Source organism: Cygnus atratus, chromosome 5 (assembly GCF_013377495.2).
Source record: "Cygnus atratus isolate AKBS03 ecotype Queensland, Australia chromosome 5, CAtr_DNAZoo_HiC_assembly, whole genome shotgun sequence".
Lineage (NCBI taxonomy): Eukaryota > Metazoa > Chordata > Aves > Anseriformes > Anatidae > Cygnus > Cygnus atratus.
The window spans coordinates 46,489,755-46,508,460 of NC_066366.1; the positions used below are offsets into that span (position 1 = coordinate 46,489,755).

The window sequence follows — 18,706 nt, forward strand, 5'->3', positions numbered from 1 at the left end:
TGTGAATAAAAGTGTTACTTTTTTTAAAACAGAAAACATCCCCTCATTTTCTCTGGAACAATGCCGGTTTGCTTTAGAGTAGGCATGATTCTGTTTTGTGAAGATACAGAAGATACAAAATCAAGAAGTGGCTGAAAAGATATGTATGCAAGTTCACTGCTTATTCCTTCTAGTAACATTTCCTGGCTATTACATATGTGTATATACATATATATATATATATACACACACACATACATATATGTATATATATATACATACATACATATATGTATATATATACAAATATAGATAAATATATATATAATTGTGAGTTACTTATTTCACAAAATAGCAATGAAATTGTGTACTGTATTGCATTAGAGTTCATTTGTATATACGTATAAGCAATGGTTTAAACACTGAGTGAATAGGCCCTGTAAGAGTAATGCGGGCTGTAAAAGTGTCAAAAGAAAGGCAGGAAAAGGTCAGAGCTGGAGAAGGACAAGACTTGTTTCATTCTCATACCAGCATACAGTAACAGTTTGTAAGAAACATTATGATTGTCTTTACATGTGTCAACCTCCCTGTCTGCTCAGTCTTTACTGATGTCAAACTTATTGTTCGGTGACATAGAATTAAATGTGACTTTAACAAGTCTGGGCTTTTACATGAATGTAATTCCAGCTGATTTAAATCAGGGAGTTGCAGCACCCTCGATTCCCCAACCTGTTGTCTCCCCATCCCTTACACTGGCATTTATGAAACCAAGGAGCCAGTTCAGTGAACTGATGTAACTCAGCCTACGTTTATATAAGTATCTGTGGTGGGGCAAACCAGCTGTATAATCAGTTCTCCATGCAGCTCTCTAAGCAACAGTGGCACCAGAGGGGAACTATATGATTGGGAGAGAATATGAGGCCATGGCATCCCTAACGTGGCCAGTTTAAATTCTGATGTAAGCCCCATCTGAAAGCATGCTCCAGGACAGCTAAATGCAACAGAGGAAAAGAATATACAACACCTAAAGGCAATATTCAGGCACATATGCAATTATGCTCAATGGTGTTCATGTCCACTGACCATGCTTGGAGGATAATTGCTTTACATCACAGATTTTTATTGAAGGGTACCTTATTCTTTTTCTATCATTAATACAGCCATGTTCCTGGTTGTACAACTGAGGTCTCTCCCTAAGAACCCCCTGAAATAGCTATGCTTTTTCCTTTGTGCTTTATCTGCACAGTTCAAAGGTCTGAAGAAAAGGGTAACACTCTGATTGCCAGTCACACTTCGAATTAACAGTAAAGAAGATTTTTTCTTATGTTTAAATTGAATTTCCTGTTTACAATGAACAATGAACAGATTAAACCGTTAATTTATTTGTAAAATGTCTGCAAACTTAAACCTGAATATCTATTTTTCACAAAAGTTCCATGCTTTTTAGTCAATAAATGATTGGAATAAGTGATATGAGTGATTGATCATAAATTATGTTAACATACCTATCAATTAAAGTTAGCTACTCACCGTGAACAATTTGACTTACTTTCCCGTATAGACTACTGATTGTTTGATTATTGCTGATTTTTTTGTGAATTACATATAATTCCATGCATAAACTGGTCACTGTTATGAAAAGCAGTGGAACTTCTATTCCTAAAAATTGTGACCATAACACTTTAAAATTTCATTCTGTTCTGTTCTAGCTATATACAATAGTTTATGCTGGGCTGAGATGCCCTATCCTGTAACTATCACTAATTCCATGTCTTTATTTTCTGAAATAAATTATCAGAGGCTGCTCCTTTCTCTGTTTTGCAACAGAGTGATGGTATAGCCAGGCACAGCATATGTAAGAAAATAAAAGTAAGAAAATCAAGTAAGAAAACTACAAAAAACAAAACCAACCAAACAAAAAAAAACACCACACACAAAACATAGCAGCAATGCACCAAGAAAGGCAATGTTAACTGTTAGTACATCAAATCTGGAGGAGAGCCCAAATTATTACAGAATTCAGAAGCTAAAGCAGAAGCTAAAGTTTAGTTTTGTTTCATATATATATATATATATATTTATGATTCCATGGACTACAAGAAATTCATTTGTCTGAAGTGTCTTAGAAAAAATAATTAATTTGTAATGATAAAATTCACACACATTTTTTCTGGACATTGCGCTGAAGCTGTTTTAGTGTTCTTCTGAACAACAGTAAATTGATGGAAAATAACCTTTTTCTTTCTGCCTCCACTTGCCTGTCTCTATAGTGGCTTGCTGGGGAAGATAAAAAAACATCACTAGAACCATCATGGCTATACAACAATCATAACAATAGCTTGCCGAAAAGTGAAGCTTCCAATTTGTAAAAGATAAAGGGGAACTTTTTATTTATTGGTGTTCAGTGCCTCATGTTTGTCCCCACAGGAAGAAAATTCCCCAAATTGTAATTCCTTATGAAAAGAAATACTAATAAAAATTGGCATAAAAACACTGGAGCTGGACATTTCTGGTAAGTAATGGGCTCCCCAGGCTCTGCAGCTGACTTTCTCTTCAGAATCATGGCTGACATGCTTTGAAAGTGACAAACATACCAATTTCGCTCTGCATCAGCCTTCCCTTCTTCCCTGCTCTTCTCTCCTATCATCATGCAAAAAAAAATGACAAAGGCTGCCACATGAACCACTCAGGCTTGGATTTTGTGGGTTTCCATGATCCCTAGATTTAATGCAGACCCATTTGACAAATTATTCAGTATTTTTGTCCTTGTGGTTTTGTTTTGTTTGGCTTCTATGTCCCACTGTTTGTTGGCTCCATTCCAGATCCAGTGATCTTAGAAACATGTCATGGCACAGAGATGAAGCTCATTGGCCTGGATTACCAGGACAGAAAATTGTATCCCTTTGGAAATCTCTCTGGAAGTGAACATAAACTTCATGGACCCAAGATGTTTGAGTGCATTAACATTTCACTTTAATTTTTTTTTTATTTATTTTTTTGGTGATGGAGCTTCACTTTGCCAGAAGATACACTACATATTCTAATTGCAGTAATGATGCTAAGGTAACAGACAATTTTCACAACACAATATTATGACTTTTTTTTTGTTCCCCAGAAAACACTATTGAGTAAAAACCAAGTAGAACTACTCGGCTGATTCACTTTTGTTACTCTGGCTGTTTATTATTTTCTTACAGTAATGTAGTTAATCATTTTGAAATTCCTCTCCTGTCCTGTCCTGTCCTCTCCTCTCCTCTCCTCATCCAACTTCATGTTCACCCTCACTAGCAATAATTGCATTTTATTCCTGGAACAATGCACAGTTCAGTTGCAGAGAATACTACAAAATGCAATAAACCCAACTCTTGTTAATTAAAGGAGAAACACACACCTTCTTAAGTATGATCACTTGCTATTTTGAGAGGCTTTCATTTTGTTACCTCTTAAATATCTCCAAACAGCAGTTTGATTATCTTGAAAATTATTAAACTAAGGAAGTAAGTACCCTTTTATTCAGAAATTATGGCTGAATTTTGATTTTTATAATCTAAAATTTTGCTTTACTTTGTAAGCCATGATAAAATCAGAACAAATATAACAATAGATGCAACAAAATTTCAGCTTACTTTACCAAGATGCTTACCATACGACTGCATATTTTAATGGCATGTTTGTACAAGATTTATTGCTGTTTTGTGGGTTGGATAGGTCAGGCAAAATGGCAGTTTTAAGCTATAGCTAGCCAGGTTATGTATATGCTGACAATATACGTACAGGCGTATACAGAGAGAAAGAGACAAATGGAGAGGGAAAGAAGGAGTGTGTGTGTGCTATGCTGAAATAATCTAGATAGGAAAAGCATTTTAAAAACAGTAATGAAAAAATATGTCATCCTCCCCAGCAGTTTTCTTTTTTAATTATTATTTTATTTTTACTAATGTGTTATTTGCTTACCACTGTCTTTAATGAGACCTTAATGAGGTAAATGAAGTTACCTTGACATGGTACCAACATTAAATGAGATGAGAATCATTTTTTTCTCAAACAAGGTAAGAAAGACACTATTTCTAATATATGTTTGAAAACATACTTGCAAATTAATTGAGTTAGACTGAAAGAATTGCTCAAAATATCTGGTACAGTTTCTGTGTACTTAAGTATATTCAGCAAAGTGCTCATTACATAGATTCTTAAATGATAATACAGAAATATCACTGAAAGTCCAAATTACTTTTACTCATTAGTACTACCTATTCCCTCTCAGTTAAAAATCCTTGTCTTCTGTCAAAGAAAAAGGAGAAGCAAGGTTAACATGATAATGAAGTACCCTGAATGCACACAGCTTAGCGGTCCATCAAATTTGCAGTATACCTCACCTTGAATTTGCTAATGGTTTGAAAACAAAATAATTAAATGCTCCATTCTCCAGCCAAGTTGTTTCTTTGAGTGATTGATAGCCATTTAAAACAAGCAAAATGCAGCATCTGCACTGAAAAGAAAAAATGTATTTCAATAATATTTATATACACATCAAAGTATGTTCCATGCTCTCTCTTAGTGAGGTCATCTGACTCTGGACTTGGCAGATCCATTTATGATCTGCTTCTACTGCCTGAATGAAAGTGGAGAACACAAGGCTGGTTAGGGTCATGTTTGATCTTGATAGATCAACCCCTCCCATCCTCTGTTCTCCCTAAACTGACACAGTTGAATTCCTGATGAGGCAGCTCATTCTCTCTCCATGGTTGCTTGGGGAATTGGGTACTCAAGTTTAACTCATTGTGACAGGCTGTGTGCCATGTGACCTTGCGATGTTTACATCTTCATAATTGTACTGCACTAATGTTGAGCAGTCAAGAGTGAAAAGCAAATTATTCAGAAAGTTTCAAGGTTAAGAGTCTCTTGTATTATCACCTGCTCCTCCTAACACTTTCATTCCAGACCTCCTCCACCTAACAAAAAGAAAATAACAAGACAGAATTGTAATTAGGCTGAGAGAAAATATCATACTAGAGCATGGTTTTAAAACACACAGTATGCCAGGGCTCTTATTTCTGTTCATTCTTTTTCTTAATTTATCCCATTATCCTGTGTAAGCAGAATGAAATCTATTAAAACAGGTTCCTTTCTTTAACACAGGAATTCCAACCTGCAGCCACAGCCACAACACAACAGTGAGCTGTATCTAGATAGCTGTATTATACTCCGTTAAATGTTTTTTTTTTTTACAAGCTTGTGGTATCTTTTTCTTTCTTCATGTTGCTTATTCTGAAAGATTGCTTAAACTATCTGGGGACTGATGATACAAATTCTACATATAAAGCCCATTCCCAAATACTGTCCTAATTTCTGGGATAGAATCAAGTTTTCTCTAGCCTTTCTTCTGCCTAGTCTCATGATTCTTCAATTTCTGACTGTACAGTGGCTGTATTTTTTTTTAAGAAGTTCATCAAATCCTTTTGATCTTATAGGAATTAGTATAGTAGCCATAAATGTTTCTTTCAGATATCTATGTCTAGAATCTCAGTATCTAATTTCCTGGAGTTCCTAACACTTAAATTTTATTTAAAAAAAAAAAAAAGTGTCCTCATCATGACATCATCAGATCAAGTTCCATGTAGGCCCAACTTCTTATACTACGTAGGATTTAAGAACTTGAGTGACTGTCCAGTTAGACAGGATTACACTAAGGGAGGACTTCCACTTATCTCTCCAGAATAGACATTTTTGTACATGGACAACTGAAGTGAAGAACCCAAGTTAAATAAAGGGGCACCTGTTGAATAGAGACACATACAGAGATAGACAGTCTGGATGGATGGAGTCATTGGCCTAGTCTTAAGCTAACTGCAAAAATCTAAGTCCCAGTTTAGGTGATTATTTATTACCATTCTTTAAATGATGAGACAAGTAGTGACAAGGATAGAAACAGGTAGTCAGTTCCAGTCAGAAAAGCAAAAGATTGACAGAATAATGAAAGTGAGGTTGGGGGAAGGACTATACACATCATTTGTACAGGGCTCAGATGCATTGGTGTGAAAATGTTTACAACACGGAGCTCACTCTGATGCAATAAAAAAGGGCTTAATTTGTTCATACCAGGGGAATTAATTTTAAACTGTCACCATACTGTGAATCACTGTGAAAACTCAGGTCAGCACTTCACACATAAACACTTGGTTAATCCAAAAGACAAACTTATGCATCTCCAGAGTTTACATCAGGTGAAAAGGTTTTGGAAATCTTAAATTTGAACTTAGTACTAAGTTAGTACTAAGGCTGTACTTTAGCATCACCGTACTTTGTTAAATGTAGCTTGAGAAGACTATCATATTTATCAGAATTTGTATCTCTTTCATTTTCCAAGTAACTAATCATTGGTGAGTTCACAACAACAAGGACTGCTAATCCCACTTTGAGAATTAGAAGCAAGGAGATAATTTTAAATTAGATTCAGAAAGAGGGGAAAGAGGCTAGCTTTTCTTTTGTTGGAAAAGGGAAACTTTGTTGTGACTGAAAAGAACATTTCTGAACTCTCAGAGAAGACCAAAGAGATTAACCTTAATCAACCCAGGACTCAAATTTAGGAGATGGTAGGGAATTTGACTAAATAGTGTGAAAATAAGTAGCTGAAAAAGAAATGTGAGCCAAGGAAAACATTGAAAGGGAGTCTTTTATGCATTAAGCTACATATTGATAGATTAAGTTGAAACACCTGCTGTTAAGCAGTTTTGGAGCAACTCACTGGGTCTTCTCCAGCAGAACAAAGGAACTCTCTGGTATGCTTCCTGGGGAGAGGGCTGGCCCTGACTTCTCAGACAAAAGAGCTCAGGACTGATCCATCAGGAGGGATATGCCAGTTTTTAATAAGATGTGTCACGGAGACAGTGACTTGCACTGGGTGCTTGCCATTAGTATAGATTTGTACTTGTATCTTCTGGTAGTAAAATTCCATGTGTAAAGATTGTGGGTGTCTGTATTTATGTGTATGTGTTTTTAAGAGGGAGAAAAAAATGAGGGAGAAGCATGCATGTGCATATGAACAAATAGATAAAATAAACAATGATTAACATTAGTATTGGCAGGATGATGATTTGGAAAAATGATAGCTAAAAATGCAATAGTACTAACATTAGAAACAAAAAATGGTGAGCTTTGGGACAGTGCAAATTGCAGCAACGTTAGCCCATCCTAAAGGCATTCTAATTTAATACCTGTAGGCTGCTGCCACATTAATTAATTCATGTGTCCATTATTTTCTACAACTGTACTTAGACTTAGCCAAAATGTCCAGTAACATGTTATCATCTTAATGTCATTTTGAATACTTGAAAGAGTAGTAAATGAGCTAATATATTCACATTTTCATTAGTGGACTGACTTTAACCCACTACAATAGGTCTTCTGCACTCACAGTTTAAAAATCTGGAGTGGTAGAGAAGTGTAAGAGCTGCAATAATCATATAATCAAATATTATATCATACTGTAAAGGGTCAGATTCAGCTTTCCACACTGAGGAACCTTATTGAAATGCTCTCTGTGAGATAATAAAGGTATCAGAAACTCATCTTTAATTATATTTTCTAGAATCTAAACATGGAAAAAGAGGTATAATTTGACACAACTTCGTGAAGTAAGTCTTGCAATGCCAACAATTTATTCAAGGGATATTAAGACATATTTTCAAGAACTATTTATGTTCAGCCTTACAGTGGCACAATTTAGATTTCCTACTTGATAGTGGAATTCCCAGCACCTAGTTAGGTACTTTGGGCTGTACTTTTACAGCCTGTTATGGCATTTAAACTTAAGAACAGCTCAGAAAACCTGCAATCCAGAGGTGCTAAACTGGTGTTGGAAAGAGTGGAAAGAAATAGGTCACACCTAGTCATTAGTCTTTGACTACACGGTCTGTGCTTGCTGTACGTGCACAAACACAGCTAGGTATTGACTGACAACATGTTGAGCAGATAGAAGCATGTTCTGTGAGAAATGCTGAGGAAACTGTAGGAAGTGTTATGGTTTCATCCCCCAAAGGAATTATCACCTATCAGGGGTGGAAAAATGCCTCTCACATTTAGGATTCACAGCAAGCAACAATATCACAGAGTTAGCAACCTATGTGAGGTCATTTCTTTCTTAAAAATATAAAAATGTTCTGGCAGCCCTTTACCAAACATTTCAGTGGCTAGCACAGTCATCGGGAGTACAGAAAATCTGTTTCAATTTCCTCTTTGCAGATCTGCAGTATGTATTTATACTCTGCTGTCTCTGAGGAAAATGTTTTTTGCAGTGGGACTATTAAAATGCTCTCAGGCAGCTCTCTGTCAGTTGCTCCCACTGAAGCTGCTTTGCTTTCTGCAACTAACTGAAGGATCACCAAAGACAGGATTTAAACCTAACTATTCTACATGCAGGCCTTTACTGCAAGCTACGCAGTTCTTCTTTCCCTTCTGCCATCACCTATTCAATATTTAAAATCTTGGCCAAAGCAGATTTGTTTCAATGGGGAAGAAAGCGAGGAAAAACCCATCCCAGGATCCCAGCTGCTCAATTATTTGAGAACATTCCTGAAAAACACTGAAAAGCCAAACTTAAATTCTTCCTTTGTATCATAAGTTAGAACTTTGATCTCATAGAATTGAATAAACTGTGCAAACCAAACTTTCTTTGCCCATTGTCAGATGCTCTCACAGTACGGCTACTGGATTGGATCTGGCAGGGAAATACCTGCTTTGCAAATTATGCCAGGACTAGATGTAATGCAAGTTTTAAATGATACACAGTTCTGTACATAGCCAGCAGCAGAAATGCAGGTGCTTAGGGAAGTAGTATCTTTTGAGATTGTAATATAGTGGGCATTTTGGCTTTCACATAGATAGTTTAGTGTCTAAATTCCCTTTGATACTCTCTCAAGTATTGTGCTTTTGCTCTATATCAGCATAATCTTTTCATATACTTTCAAAGATTGCTGTGGAGAAGTGTTTGAATTTTGTGATTTTTTCCTCAAAGGAGGCAGCTTTCCGTGAGGAATAAAGAGGATGAATTTCATACAGTCCTATTACCTTACAGTCTCCTGCCACCTCAGTTTTTGCTGAGCAATCTGGCACATTTGCAGTTTAGTTTGCTAGTGACACAATCTTCACTGACAGGCTATGAACACTAATGGATTTCTCTCCTTGTGCAGTGAAATTAAATAGCATCTCCAACTCCATCAGGAACACTGACAGTACCATCTACATAAGAAAACAGGCCAGACAACATCACCAATGTGACAAATGTTCCCAAAGGTTTATCATACATTAAGTCTTTGCAGGGTGGCTGGGGGTTGCCAGTAGAATTCTCTGAGCAGGGCATAGCTGTCATCTTCACTTGATTAACACTCCATCGTGGATAAAGAGTAGAAGATATAATAGCTAAAGTACCCCTAACTTCTCACGATCAACATAAATTGGCAAAAAAACAACACAGGTTACCACTGCACAGCCTGAGGTATCACAACCCCAATGTGAGCAAAGTGAAGTGCAATGGCCCACCTTAGAGCTATACAGATAGTCAGTCCAATTAGGCATTCTTCTGTCTGTGTAATGGCCTGGTAGCCTTCACAATCACATCTGCTGAGCTGATTTTGTACATGCATTGGTTTCTGTTCAACAAGGCCAACAGGCAAAAGTATTGATCTCCTAAAACATATCCTTTCTTAAGGGAATGCTGCAGAGATTTTTAGAATCATAAACTCATCAGAGACAGGCTCTTTGCACTGCTAGAACTGTAGATGCTGTGTAAAATGCACAGCGGGTAGTTGTTAGCTTTTAAGACTCCTTTAGTGTCTTTTCCACCTCGAGCAAGAAATAGAAAGTACTTTTAAACTCACAAGATTTTTTTATTTTTTTTAACAAAAACAACATGGACTTCTGGAAATAAATGACAAAAAGTTCATTGCAATTTGATAATGTTTCTTTCCTTAGCCAATGGTTAGATGAAGAATCAGCTGACCCGAACTTAAAAAAACAGCCACTGCCCAAAGAGAAGAAGCTAACATTATGAAAAAAAGAATTATCCTTAAATAGCTTCTTAGACTTGTCAGGCAGATATATTTTACTTGTGTCATATCTTCAGAAAGAGGACATATTTACAAATGTTCATATTATTCTGTAGAGGAAATATATATATATACTGTGTGTTGTGTATTTATATGTCTGAATAGGATGTGGTGAAGCTGAGTCTGTCATCAGGCCTGATGGATTAGTTCTGATGACCACATCAGAATAAAGGGTTGCATAACAATAACAGTGTGCCAGGAAGAAGTTTGTCATCCGCTGGTAGGAGAAGGTAGTGCTATTTCAACCCCCAACATTTCAAAATGACTCTGCTGTTCCAGAAATAAGGTACTACTTTTTTTTTTTTTTTTTTTTTGATAAAGGAAACCCATAGAATAAAAAAGTTTACTGTCACTTTAGTGTGCTGAAGAAATATTTTATGCCTGTCTAATTTTGTCTTATTCTATGAAGTAATCCAGCATTATGTCAGCTAAAATCCTTGGTTAACTTTTCTCACTTCTTGTCTATTTCTTTTTCTGCTGCCTTGAGCCCTCTCTGTACCCTGGCAAGAGGTCCCTGATTTGTGATACAGAGGACAAAATTCTGAAGTTGATGAAAAACTCCCATTGAGTTCCACAGTGTCAAGGTGAGAACCTCACATCTAACTCACCTTCTAGCTGTTGTTTCAAGCCACTTTTCAATCTGTTCCTCTTGACTTTAAAAACTTTAATGCACTTGTTCCATATTGCTTTGTTGTGTCTTTATGTTGTATTTCTTTCTTAAGTTTCATGCTATCTGAAAACCTCCTTCCTATTTCTCTGCCTCATTGACTTACCATTCCATTGCAATTCTCAAAGGAAAATACATAATTTCTCTGTTACCAAACCAGGGTCTAAGTCTAATCTCTGAGTAATTCTGTATTGGTGTAAAGAATATTGATTTCAGTGGTGTTAGTTTCAATTTACACCACTGAAAGAAGGATGTGACTGTGGACATCATTTCTCTGTTTCTGTTATATTATTATCTTACTCTGGAAGAGTATTATCTACCTTTGTAAAACCTTTGGGATGCAATTTGTATGAACCACACTATACATAATAAAGTTGAATTGTTATGTTTTGACTTGCTTTAAAGATAAAGCACTAGATTTTCATCCCAGTCTTAACTAGATCTCTCCCTTTGTATTGATTTCTTTAGGCAGCCAAGTGTGAAGAATGTGGGAGATGTCTGTAATAGTTTATTAATTTTATGTGGTCTATTTGTTTGCCTGATTATTACAGTTGTGTTTTTTCCTGCAGATTACAAGGTGGTTAATTCAAGCAGAGAGTCCTTTGGGCCATAGAATTCATTCCCAAACTTAGAGAGTGCGGGTACTACAAAGCATGGAATTTACCTGTAACTACTCATGTTTCTCAACCTGGTTTATAAAATGCAGATGTTCCCTAAATTCTAGGGTCACTCAGCTATTACAGAAGGAATTTGTTTGGTTGGTATTGTTTTATTATTATTTTATTTGATTGTTTGTTTTGCTGATTTTTTTTGGCTCTTTTTTTTTTTTCCTTACATTATATATTTTGTTCCTCTCCCTTCTTTATGATGAAATGCAATACTTATTAGGTCATAACTCCTGGAAAAAATATTCTGTAAGGGAAGGAGCCCTATTAGATTTATTAAATTCTGCTGTGTACCACTGTAGTGCTGGGACAACTGAAAGCAGTAGAATCATTCCATTCTACTACAGAGTAGAGGAATTAGAATCTACAGTCAGAGAGCATGGGGATGACAAGCTGAAAGCAGATCTGATTTATGGGTGTGCAAAAGGTAACCAGAAATAGTTGAAGTATTTATTATTGGTATTATCCATTATTAATTTACATTCATATATTAATAGTGAATCCTTCATAAGCTGATTTGGACTCTTTTCTATTATCTTTGTCATTCAGGGATACTCACTGAGAGGTATGAAGGAACAATTTTCACTGGAGCTCATTTCTAAACTGCTGGCTTTGTGTATACATCGCTTGGTATTTGCTATTCATAGCATGCAACAGATCACGTAAGCTTAATGGTGTTGTTTCTGCTCCCTGACTAGATGACTAAAAATTTATAAGTCTAACCAATGCTGTATAATGAACTTTAGATGAGATTTTCATACTAAACTAAATTAAGCCAAATTTCAAAAAACTTTCAATACATTATCCATGAATACAAGATAGATGTCCAGTTACTCATGAAAGAATGAAAAAGAGACCTACATAGATCCACAGTCAGAACTATACATACAACCTCCTGAAATCACATCGTGCTTTATTATCAAAAAGGCTCTTACGTAACTTAAATTTTGTCATTTAATTTCAGTCCCAAATTACTGATATTAAAAGGAACACTGTTTTAAAATCTGGCAAAGACATTAGGAAATAAATTTATGTGCAGTGTATGGTACCTCTACTTATCAGTCTTTAATATTTATTTTAATGGACTTCTGATCTTAAATAGCCACAAAAAGACTTAATTTGGCTTTTTCAGTGTCTGTACATTGTCTATTGTCTTTTACATACAATACAAAATCATCAAACTAAAACAAAAGCAGAAAGTATAAAATATAAATTCAGAAAGTCAAATTAAAATATAAAAGCAGAAAAATAATGTGTTGTGCAGAACACATTTAGAATTGGATTTTTTAAAAATCATCTCAAATGGAGTTTAATCTGATGAAGTAGGATTTCTAAAGTCAAGAAGGCTGACATGCTATAGAAGTAGTCAGAATTAAAATTTTAATGGTACTCTCCTTCTCACATCTCTATAATGCTCATGGATAACTTATAGTTTAACTCTCTTATTCCAGACTCTTAACTAAATGCCAGACCTCATAAATATGAAAATTCTTTTCCTTTCTACATAATTTTATTCTAGTAGGTAGCAGGGATGAGATTTAACAAGATAAAGACTTTGAGCCTTGTTTCACTGAAGTAAATGGAAAGTTTTCTGTTGAATTCCATAATCTCTGACAGTAAGGTAGTATCTCAGATGCTGGAACTTTAATGACAGCCTTGAAAATGCATACATTTAAGATTCTGTGTGGTAAAACTGTGGATGAAAATTTGTGAATGCTTTTTATTTATACAGCTGGTGGAAACAAATTATTCTATTAATATTGGAGACAAAAATGGCTGGAAAAGGTTGGACTTTATATGATATCTAGCCATTATATTTTGAATTACCAATAAAGACAACCAGGAAATAGTTCAGTTTGGGCTTTATAGTGCACTTTTTTGTTGAAGGTAAGAATCTAATTCTGGTTACCTAAAGATATTGGTATTTCCTGTTAATAACACTCATTTAGGGAAAAGCCTTACAGAATATAGTGTAGATTAAACCAAAGTAACATTGCAAAAATGAATAGACTATTACAGAAATAATTTATAATTTATATATATATTCAAATATAATTTATACTTACTGAAAAATAAGACCCTTTTAAACGATTTAAAAAAAAACACTATTTAATTGTCTTTATAATTTTAGAGTAGGGCTATGACTTTTAATATTTTAGGCTGGCTAAAAATCTTTATTTGTTATTATTTGTGTAGTTAAATTCTACAGAACTATTCAATGCAAAGAGTTCAGAGTAAAAAGTCTATCACAAAACACTCGTTTACTCCAAACTATTTTCAATACAATGTGACAATAGAACATTTTGTAGCTAATAGGATATCCACTTTAAAAACAAACAAGTAATGAACTAATGTTGCTTTTAATCAATCTTACATTTTTTTCTGGTGATGTGTGCAGTATTTTAACATATATTATATCACAATTACGTGAAGCAGCATGGAGCAGTATCAGAGATTATTCTTTGCTTTCTACCTATATCTGCTTTGACATTTTGATAGATACAGTTCAGACAACCACTGCTGGTCAATAATTTCATTTATCCATAGGTCGTTTCAACCATGACTAATTTATTATTTTGCACATCTGTGTAGAGGCTGTCTTCCTCTGCTCTCAGTCCCCTCACATAAGTAGTTCTGGGAGAATTATAAATAATGAGGACAACACACATTTTTTTTAATGGACATTTCTTGTGTGATTGTAATAATCAGCTTTATTGGTCAGTTCAGTCAAGCTTGTTCCTACATAAGAAAGAAGTGGAAAGGTGCAAGGGGCTAATCTCTATCCTGCTTAAAATACCCATACTACTGTAATAAGTGCTTTAATGTGTCTAAAATCCCTCCTTCTGTGAGCCAGAGAAATATTACCTTCACCTTGCAGATGAGAACCTCTGTTTGTGCAAGATCAGATATGAAATCTGTTGCTCAGCCAGGAGCCATAATTGGAACTCTCGTATCTCAGAGTACCATTCAAGTACCTGGATGACTGTCTGCCTCTTTTTAGGTATATTACTCTTCTTCCAACATACTTGATTGATTATTATGTATTAAGTCAAACATGTTTTCTCTGGAGCAAGGTTTAATTACCACTTTTTTTTTTGTCAGAAACTCCACAGATCAATAAGGCTATGTGATAGGTACAGGAGAGATTCTAAGTACTGAGCAGTATGATAGAGAGCAATCTAACGTCATAACTGGCATTCGGAAGTGATGGGTAACATAGGTTCAACAGTTTGTGGACAATTTAGGCCAGAGTGAGCAATGGTGAAAGAGGTGTTTTCTTCCACTCAGTCCTTAGAGCCACAATGGGACAATTCCAACTCTGTACTTTTGAAAAACCCTATTCAGCATTGAAAGAATTTGAAGTACATGTGGAAAAAGTTAGAGAAACAGTTTGTAGCTCTCAAATATCACTTCTTTGATTCTAAGGTATGAGACATAAATGTTTTCCAAATATGTAAGTCACCCCCAAAGTTGTAGTAAATACAAAACTGACACTAACACTTGATTTCATGATAACTAAGTATGAAGTACACTTGAACTAAAATAAGGTGGTTTCTTTGTTTGTTTCATTTTAATGCTTTAACCCTACTAAGGAAAAATTGTATTGGCTTTGCAAAGTTTGTAAATCTTCTAGTTTTAAGCCTCTACAAAACCTCTTTTCATTCCACTTCTGTGTCTTTGATTTTTTTGTAGTGTCTCCCAGAAATTATTAAAGTAGATACAATTTCTTAAACGTGACTTGGTGAGGTGCAAGAACATTACTATCTTTTTAAAAACTCATGAACAAGGAGAACTGTGCTCTAGAAGACATATCTGATAAAGTGCTTTCTCAGATAATTTGGTAACTGATTTTCTAGACAAGAGGAATGAGATAGATCTAATCTTGAACTTCAGAAAGGCTTTTAGTATGATTCTTTCCTATTGTAGGCCAAATACCTTGGAGGATAGGAGAAGTGGACACCGAAAATAGTAAAAAAAAAAAAAAAAAAGCTTCTTGGACTTGAAAATCTTATTTTGTCATTAGCCATATACTGCCTATCAGTCTGGTATGGAAGAAAATTTTATTTTTTCACTCAGTCACACCTGCTTATTTTAAACTTATAAGTAGACATTAATTACTTCTGTGGATATCACCAGGCAGAGACTTTTATAATACTGATGTCTTCATGTGTGTAACTAAAGGAACATGCAATAGATTTTTATTTTTTTTTTTCTCTAAGCTCTAACAGATTTATTCCCTCTTAATTAAATTCCCTGTATTCAAGACAAGAACTGAGGTTTATGGACATTTTATTTGAGAAGCTAATAACGTGTCACCTTCAAAAACACTTTGAAATGTGTGTAGAAAACACAGGAAAAAATAATCTCATCAACAGTCATAGTTCTGCTTTGGAAATGTTTCCGATAAAGCAGCTTTTACTTCACTACACTTAAAGGGGCTCCTTGGGCTAAAAAAACAAACAAACAAACAAAAAAAAACCACTTTTTTTTTCTCCCAACCAAAATATCAATCAGTCTGATTTAAAAGAATATATATATATACATATATATATTGCCCTTACACTGTTCTATTTCATTCATACTGTTCTATTTCATTCTGTTCAATTGTTTGGCATGATACTCTGTTCTTTCAACAGGTCTTGTACATACATAATTACTACTTGAGCTCCAGGCTAGTGAAATATATTTTTATGCCACCATGATCAGAGCCAATACCACTTTGCATCCTCTTACCCCATACTGTGTAAAATGCAAAGTTGAAATGTACAGAATTCAAATCTAAGGAACTGGTTCTAAGTTTTAATCCCCTATCAAAGAATAATCTAAAATACAGATCTTTTGTAGTCCTGAGTCATCTGTAATAGATCCTACTGGCAGCCACATTTATTTGACATCTATCCGTGCTTGATAATTGTATTAATCCATGTTTATTGTCCCACCACTACCTAAGATTCCCTTTGTGCAGGAATATGAACCCAGAGCAGATTGAAAAGGTCAAAGGCAGAAAGAAAGTTATCCTAGAACAAGAATGAGATGCAGATGGCCCAGGATCAGAAGGGGGAGTGCCTGTGAGTTTGAAAGGAAAGCCATAGGCCCAGTACAGCACTCTGATGACAGCAGGTCCAGAGAAAGACCCTGTCACAGGAGTAGATGGAAGAGTAAGGAAATTATACAGTCTCCCTTTGTGTTCTTGGTTAATAGTTAGACACAAATCTACATACCACCAGTGGGTCCGTGCCAGGGAGCAGTGAGGGCTGGCTGCTCTGCAAGGGAAAGTGAGCTGTGAGTCAAAAGTGACCTTGGTTCCAGTGGAAGCAGTGACCTCACCAGCCAAGGGGCAGGATGCAGAGCAGCGAGTCTGGGTGAGAATTGAGTCCAAAGACTGGTCAGGGTCAGACATGTTGCAGTGATCATCCAGCAAGTATGTAATGGTAAAGCAGTTCTGAAACAAATCCAGGAAGCAAAAAGAGCAGGTCTGGGTCAGACTCGTGGACCAAGCACAGACATAGCTGCTGCACAGCTGTGGCGTAGCACAGCCAGAGGCAGTGCCAAAATCTCAGTTTAAAAGGAGCTTAAAAGGGAAAGGACGGAAGTGCTCTCATTTCTAGATTTCTTCACAACAACTCTTACCAGCAAAGGGCCGATCTCGAACTGAGCTTAATTCCATAACTTCGCCAGCTGAACTCCTAGAGGGTGGACACGCTCCAAGACCTGACAGTCAGAATGCAGAAAGGTTTGGAAATGATCACAAGACAACTATGAGCCTAAGCTAATTCTAGGAAACAAGTAATTTCATCTAAAAGTCTGAAAAATATAGCACTTCCTCCACAGAGTATACAAAATTTCCAAACATAACCTGTGCCAATGTTATAACTGCTTCATTAAGATAACATTCCATCACAGTGAAAGCTTATTGTAAGGAAAGAGAATAATATAATGGTGAGAGGGAACAGTAAAATATTAGTGGATAAAGGTTTTGATTGCAAGAAAAGGCTGCCCATTTGCAATAGAAAGATGATGAAACAAAAACCACAGGAATGCACAAGTGGAACAAGATCCACATGTGAGAGTAAGAACCATGAGCTGGGAGTGTTTGGTTAACAATAGGCTACCATCTACAAGGAAAGAAAGGGAACATACAGATTTTGCTTTGGGCCCTAGAGATCTTAAAAGGAGTAGAATGGATACTAGCAGAAGCTTTGTTTAATAGGATTGAGATAGCAGAAAAGCACTAGTTACTATTAAATTATGACAGGAAAAAAACAAAAACATTTCACGGCTTATCTTTAAACTACAATTAAGATTGGTAGCTCCTTCTGAAAAGAAATATATCCATTCCTCTAATACAGGACAATTTGCCAGACTAAATTTAACCTTTTTATACAATAGTATTTCTGACAAATAGAGACAGATTATTTATTCAATATGTGGGCTTGAATATCTGTTACCTTCTGTCTAAATCTGCCTTTGACCATGCAAACTGGTCTTAATACTGGGACCTGCACAGGTCTCCAGCTGCAACCCTCTGAGTTCTTGGAAAGGCAAAGGGGAATTTTGGGGATGTCTTCAACTGCTCCTGACTCTCACCTCCAAACTCCTTTGTGTTAGAAAAAAGCAGTCAGTGCAGGTCCTCTCAAGCATTTGTTTCCTCTACACCCTCTACTTCTCCTCCTTAATAAATGAGAAGGAGATAAGATAGAAAAACCTCACTGCAATAAAGTTATTCAGAGAAATGAATCAAAACTTGAACAGGATTTTTCATCCCCTTCTTTCATTCCTTCCCATCTTTGTTCGTATGATATTCATTATATTTTTTGAAAGATAGGTGGAAAACATAATTCACTCTCATATATAGTATGAAAGGAAGCTTTCAAAAGGCTAATGAAACAGAGAAATTGCTTCAGATCAGTTTGCTCATGAAAAAAATAAAAAAATAAAAAATAAAAATGGACCACCTGTAACAGTGCTGAAGCCAGTGAAATGAGTGACCTGCTGCAGAAGTTAGCTGCACTGTTCAAAAATTCTTCATGGTCAGTTTTATTAGTTTTGCGGAAGCTAACGTTAGATATGCTGGTCACAGCTATATGGAATTACAGGAACTGCTACATTAAAATGCCACAGATGAGATTGTTCTTCGGGACTGTACTGTGCCATTGAAGTGGTCTTGAAGTACTTCTGTGCCTGCCCAGAAGTCTGTCTGCATCAACCTCTCAGCCAGACAGCAGAACCTTAGCATGCTCTGCTTATTGTGGTTTACAAAATCCATGAAAAAACAGCTTTCTTCAAAATCA

At 35.7% G+C, this 18,706-nt stretch overlaps 1 long non-coding RNA gene across 1 annotated transcript in view; it reads right to left on the reverse strand.

Moving 5' to 3' along the window:
• LOC118244508 (uncharacterized) overlaps window positions 1-17,121 on the reverse strand; it is a 35,441-nt gene extending 18,320 nt beyond the window's left edge. The window contains exons 1-2 of the long non-coding RNA XR_004777550.2: window positions 17,046-17,121; window positions 16,637-16,857 (exon numbers count right to left, since the gene is read on the reverse strand). This is a non-coding gene — a long non-coding RNA (uncharacterized LOC118244508). The remainder of the gene's footprint in view (window positions 1-16,636; window positions 16,858-17,045) is intronic.
• Between the last annotated feature and the right edge of the window lie 1,585 nt (window positions 17,122-18,706).